Source organism: Marmota monax, unplaced genomic scaffold (assembly GCF_021218885.2).
Source record: "Marmota monax isolate L192 unplaced genomic scaffold, Marmota_monax_Labrador192_F-V1.1 WCK01_AAM20220418_F8-fsc00083, whole genome shotgun sequence".
NCBI classification, from domain to species: Eukaryota; Metazoa; Chordata; class Mammalia; order Rodentia; family Sciuridae; genus Marmota; species Marmota monax.
This window is the reverse complement of record NW_026692848.1, coordinates 1,679,650-1,686,494: the sequence shown is the minus strand read 5'-3', so window position 1 is coordinate 1,686,494 and position 6,845 is coordinate 1,679,650.

Below are 6,845 nucleotides of genomic sequence, written 5' to 3'. Positions count from 1 at the left end.
AGCTGTCCTGGGTCCCTGCAGGCACGGAGCAGTGTCTCACCAATGACCTCTGGCCACCTCCATTTCCCTTCCCTGGGCCTTGGGGGTAGGCAAGAGCCCGCTGCATGCCTGCCAGCTCCTGTCACCAATATGGCCCCTCCTCCACGCACACATGGCCCCTCAGCCACAGCTGGCTGTTCCAGCTTGTCTTAGAGACACTTGGAGATGGCCACCAGGATGGACTGGGGCTGCCAGGGGATCTGTTGCCCCGCAAGACTCCGCCTCTGCCCCAGGGCTGCTCTGCACCATCCCCCCCCTCGATCCTCTCACCGTCTACCCCTGCACCATGCCCCTGTCCCCTCACCGTCCACCCCTGAGTCACCCCTGCCCCTGTCCCCTCACCGTCCACCCCTGAGTCACCCCTGCCCCTGTCCCCTCACCGTCCACCCCCGAGTCACCCCCGTCCTCTCACCGTCCACCCCTGAGTCACCCCAGCCCCCGTCCTCTCACTGTCCACCCCTGAGTCACCCCCGTCCTCTCACTGTCCACCCCCGAGTCACCCCTGCCCCTGTCCCCTCACCGTCCACCCCTGAGTCACCCCTGCCCCTGTCCCCTCACCGTCCACCCCCGAGTCACCCCCGTCCTCTCACTGTCCACCCCTGTGTCACCCCCGTCCTCTCACTGTCCACCCCTGTGTCACCCCCGTCCTCTCACTGTCCACCCCTGTGTCACCCCCGTCCTCTCACTGTCCATCCCTGTGTCACCCCCGTCCTCTCACCGTCCACCCCCGAGTCACCCCCGTCCTCTCACTGTCCACCCCTGTGTCACCCCTGTCCTCTCACTGTCCACCCCTGTGTCACCCCCGTCCTCTCACTGTCCATCCCTGTGTCACCCCCGTCCTCTCACCGTCCACCCCCGAGTCACCCCCGTCCTCTCACTGTCCACCCCTGTGTCACCCCTGCCCCCGTCCTCTCACCGTCTACCCCTGTGTCACCCCCGTCCTCTCACTGTCCACCCCTGTGTCACCCCTGTCCTCTCACTGTCCACCCCTGTGTCACCCCCGTCCTCTCACTGTCCACCCCTGTGTCACCCCCGTCCTCTCACCGTCCACCCCCGAGTCACCCCCGTCCTCTCACTGTCCACCCCCGAGTCACCCCTGCCCCCGTCCTCTCACCGTCCACCCCTGAGTCACCCCTGCCCCCGTCCTCTCACCGTCTACCCCTGTGTCACCCCTGCCCCCGTCCTCTCACTGTCCACCCCCGAGTCACCCCTGCCCCCGTCCTCTCACTGTCCACCCCTGTGTCACCCCTGCCCCCATCCTCTCACTGTCCACCCCTGAGTCACCCCCGTCCTCTCACCGTCCACCCCCGAGTCACCCCCGTCGTCTCACCGTCCACCCCCGAGTCACCCCTGTCCCCTCACTGTCCACCCCTGAGTCACCCCTGCCCCTGTCCCCTCACCGTCCACCCCCGAGTCACCCCCGTCCTCTCACCGTCCACCCCCGAGTCACCCCCGTCCTCTCACTGTCCACCCCTGTGTCACCCCCGTCCTCTCACTGTCCACCCCTGTGTCACCCCAGCCCCCGTCCTCTCACCGTCCACCCCCGAGTCACCCCTGCCCCCGTCCTCTCACTGTCCACCCCTGTGTCACCCCTGCTCCTGTCCTCTCACTGTCCACCCCTGTGTCACCCCCGTCCTCTCACTGTCCACCCCTGTGTCACCCCAGCCCCCGTCCTCTCACCATCCACCCCTGTGTCACCCCCGTCCTCTCACTGTCCACCCCTGTGTCACCCCCGTCCTCTCACTGTCCACCCCTGTGTCACCCCCGTCCTCTCACCGTCCACCCCCGAGTCACCCCCGTCCTCTCACTGTCCACCCCTGTGTCACCCCCGTCCTCTCACTGTCCACCCCTGTGTCACCCCAGCCCCCGTCCTCTCACCGTCCACCCCCGAGTCACCCCCGTCGTCTCACCGTCCACCCCCGAGTCACCCCCGTCCTCTCACTGTCCACCCCCGAGTCACCCCTGCCCCCGTCCTCTCACCGTCCACCCCCGAGTCACCCCTGCCCCCGTCCTCTCACCTCCTGAGGAGAGGGAGACCACCTCTCCCCTGGGCTCTGGGTCAGACGGTGTGGACCCCTCACTGAACCAAAAGGTAAAGGGACTTCAGGAAACTGGGGCCCGGGGGTGCAGCTGTCCCCTGCTCTGGAGCACGGCCAGGAATCAGGGTCAGGTCTGGAGTTGCCCTCTAAGGCCAGTCTTGCTGGGACTGACCCACGGAGTCCTCCAGGGGTGCAGGGAGGCACTGACACCCCCCATGGCTCAGCCCCCCATGGTGTAGGACCCCCACCGCTGCGTAGGGTAGACCTCAATGGGGACCGTTCTGGCCTCGCCTGCCCTGCAGACGGTGAGGAGACTCGGAGTCGACGCAGCCCGAGGCCCCCTGAGGTGGGGCAATGTGGACGGGTAGGAGCCCACTTGTTTTCTAGGCAGCTGCTCTGAGTGGGCACCATGGTAAGTGCATTGCCCTATTTAACTTCTGGAAGCATCTAAGGAGGCAGGGGCCACGCTTTATGCTGATCAGGCAGCTGTCCCAGGTGTGCACGCGCAGGACTGGTGAGGGCCTGGGGGGACACCCTGTCCGTCTGCTGGTAGGCAAGGCACGGAGCAGGTCAGAGCTTCTCCAGGACGGGGCGTCTGGTCAGGGCCCAGGTGTGTCAGGGAACAGGGCTGCTCTTACGACCTCTGCATTCTTGGCCCCAAAGTTTGCCTGCAAAGCTGTTTTGCTCTTTGACGAGAAAGACCATCAGTTAAGATTTCTGGAACTAATTTTTGTTTAACAGAAAAAGAAAATAAATACAGTTCCTGTTATTCCCAGCGCTCACGGGCCTGTGCGGCCAGCCTAGGTAAATATTTGGAGTTTGTTTGCACAGAGGATCCTGTTCCACGAGGAGAATTTCTTCTTTCTTTTTCAAAGCAGCTGCTGAAGTTTAGAAACACGTCTGTGTTATCTGTGCATCCAACTTAACTGAGCGATGGCTTAGTGGAGACCACCGTCCAGCCAGGGGAGCCCGCGGGCAGGACACTCAGCTTCAGGCCTAAGGCTCCTGTGCACGCGCAGGTCCACCTGTTTCACCAAGGCCAGGGGTGCTCCCCCGCCAGCTGACTTCCTCACGGATGCTGACGTCCCTCCCTAACCCTCCTGCTCTCTTTAGGCAAGTACGACCATCTCCTGTTTTTTAAACTGGTCACAACAAACACATAACACTTTTAAAACAGAAAGAGAAAAGAGACAAATCACTTAGCAAAAGTCAGCAACAATAGTCATAAGTCAAAAAACACTCAGGGGACAGCCTGGTGGGGACGCTTCAGACCATGCAAAAGTAACTGCTGCACCCAAGGCCAGCCTCAGGATGTTTCTTCAGAGGAACAGAAAGTGGACACATAGGCCCGTGGACCATGCGGTCCCTGTGGCAGCAGCTGATAACACTGTCCCAGCAGGAATGCCACACACAGTGTTCCCATGTGTGACGAGGATATCCACACAGCGCATGACAGAGTGGCCATGCTCAGGGAAGCTACTGTGGACACGGAAATTTGATTAGAAATGATCTTTTTTTCCTTTTTTTTGGTACCGGGGATTGAACCCAGGATTGCTTAACCATTGAGCCACATCCCAGCCCTGTTTATATTTTGTTTTAGAGACAGGGTCTCAATGAGTTGCTTAGGGCCTTGCTAAGTTGCTGAAGCTGGCTTTTAAGTCACGATCCCCCTGCATCAGCCTCCTGAGCTGGGGTACAGGCACGTGCCACCCCGCGCAGCAAACATGATTTTTATGTGTCACAAAATATTATTCTTCCTTTGATTTTTTTCCCAACCTTTTAACAATTTAAGAACTCTAGGCCATGCATGTTAGAAGATCAAGCAGTCAAGACATTGAACTTCAGAAAAATACAGCCCTCTCATCCATCGTGGGTGGGTGGACCCCAGGAACAAGGTTTGGTTAAGGGAAATCAGTGCTTCCCAAGGTTGAGAAAGGCAGAGAAGTGACGTGCTGAGCCACGTGGCTGCGGCTCCTTCTCCCGTCTTGCAGCAGAAGCAGGGCCCGCAAACCAGCCCTTCCCAACTGCGTTCACAGAAAGGCTGTGGCTGCCCCTTGTCCTGGCCCTCCTCTTAGTTCCAAGGTCCAGGTGAAGGTAGCCGTTTAGCCCCTCAGATACCAACAGACAGGCGGTGACTGGCCACTGCATGTGGCAGGGACATCCAGTCAACCCTGCTCCCCGCCTCCTGGCCCACGATGCGTGTCCAGAATGAGGCTGTCAGGGAGATGTGCAAGATGTCCCCTGCTCAGAGTTCCTCTAACCCTTGGGGGACAGGCTCCCTCAGGCTGAGGAGTGGCCCAGCCCAGGGCGACCTTCGGGAGCTGGTGTGGCCTTGCCACGGAGCGTGCATCTTGGGCACGGGACCACTGTCCCATGCAGCCAGGGCTGGGACAGGGTGCTCAGCCGCACACAGTGGCCACTGTGGAGCAGCACAAGTTGGGCTTGCTCACTGTGACCTGTCCTGGGACAAGAGGGACCTGGAACGGTAGGGAGGGCCAAGATGGCTCAGAGGGTGGGCAGGAGCGTGTTGGCCACGGCTGACGGCCTGCATACTGCAGGGGGCACACAGGCTGGACACAGAAGCCACACCTTTCTGCTGTGGCCACCTGACGTGACTTCACTGGACAGTGCCACCGTGAGGGAGCCCAAAGCTGCTCTTCGGTCCAGACCACGTGTTTTTCACAGATATCACTTTGATGTAATTTTCCAGAATCTTCGGCCAGTCTCTGTGGATCCGTTAAAATGAAAGCCTCATAAGAGCCAAGAAGAACCGTGGGTGTGGACACAGGCAGGATGTGGCTGCTGGCCCTTGGCAAGCCCAGCTTTGCAAATTTGCTGTTTTCTTTCCCTTTGCCCAGCATTCTGCGTTCTAAAGAGAAGTCACATCTAAACAACGCCGATGCGAACTGCCGGCCTCAGCCATTCTGGGGAGAAGGACAGAGGAAAACAGTCACGTGACCTGTTTGTCAGTAATCTCTAGGTTTTCAGAATCCAGAACATCTGGCGAGTTTCAGATAACATCAGAATGTGCACCAAAGAAATGACCACCAGGGCTCATGATCACTCTGGCACCCGCCCATCGTGGCCCCAGTCCCCTCCGCCCCCCAGGCCGGCTCTCTGCTGGCGGTTGAAGCTGAGATGTTCCTAGGGCCATGGCCAGGCCATCTTCAGGCCAGCCAGCTCCACCCTCCTCTCTGCCCCCGTCTTGCCTCTTCACTAATTGGCACCCAGCTTGTGGACCCATCCGAGGCCGACGTTAGGGCAGGAGTGACCGTGCACTCACTCTCTGCTCAGAAGGACCAAGAACTGCTGGGTTGCAGGTACCGGCCACCTGGATGTGCCCCAGCAAGCCTGATTCCTCCAGGGCTGGGCACATGCTACAGGACAAAGTGTTGCCTTCTCCAGATTAGGACGGTGCCTGCGGATTTGAAACAAGTCTGTCCATGCTGGAGCTCTCTCTCTTGAGAAGCTGTTTATGATAATGTTTGTTCAGAATGTTGTTGTCTCTTTTACCAAAAACAGCAAAATCATACCAAAAGAGCACTAGAGAACACAAGTGTCAGAGGCCGCGTCACACAGGCCGGGAGGAGGTGGGCTGGGTGCTGCGGTCTCCCTGTTCTTTCAGAGCCAGGTAATGAGAGTCAGGCAGGGAGGAGGCCCCTGCTGTCCTGGAGGCCCAGGCCCGAGGCCTGACTCTGGGGTTCCGTCCCAACAAATCAGGTCTGGCCACTTACCCCAAAGCCAGACAGAGGTGATCATGAGAAGCAGGAAGGACGCTTGGGTCAGCACAGCTATACCAGGACGGAAGGGGACTAGCGTCCCCAGCCTGGGCTCACAGGTCATCCAGACGAGGGGACAGAAGCCTGCGCAGTCAGGTGGTCCTGGTGGAAGGTGGTCGGCTGGTCATTGTGGTAGGAGTGTCAGGTGGGGCCTTGCTCAGCAGTAACAAGGGAGCAGCTATTACCTGGGGTGGCCTCCACTCATCGCTGGGTGGTGTTTATCTGTCAGAGCTGTGGTCCTGCATCCCGAGGTGACCGGACCAGTCAAACGCACAGTGGGGGCAGAGATGCCAAAGTCCCCACCTGGCCTTTAGATGCCCCTGGATGCTCGCAGGCCCTGGGGAAGAGTCCGCCTGTAGGTCCTTGCCACATGCCAGCCAGCTGTGCTCTGGAAAGGCCCACCATCCTGGGCTTAGATCAGATGGGCAGCTATGTGGGCAGGAGGCCAGCTGGGCCTGACCCCAAGCACACTGAAGCCACAGGCGGCTTCCTCTGGAGGCAGCAGACCTCCCTGCTGGGCAGAGACGCATGATGAGCTGCCAGTTTGGTAAGAGAAAACATGTTTGAATTTGTTTTAAGAAATAGACATAAGAAATCATCTATGCTACTATTCCTCGTGCTCATGGGTCGTGAAACCAGCACGAAACCAGATTCTCCGCTTCTGCTGGGGGTGGGTCTTTGTGAGCTGCGGACTGTGCTCTGAGAAAGCCCGGTTTAGGGTCAGCAGCCGATCAAGGCAGGGGCCGCCTGTCAGCTCCCAGGGTCCAGCCAGTGTCCTCCGCTGCCTCTGAGGGGTGCGTGGCGGCTCTGATGGCGGGCTGTGCGCCCCAGGGCTGCCGCCAACCCCAGCAGCCCACTGCCAGTGTCTTCCTGGGCTCCTGTCCCGCGAATTTGAAGAAGGAAATCCACAGGCACCAACGGAAGGCGAGTGAGAGGCACGGGTTTATTCAGTGTGGGGACAGAAACACCTCCCAGGCCAGGGCACCCG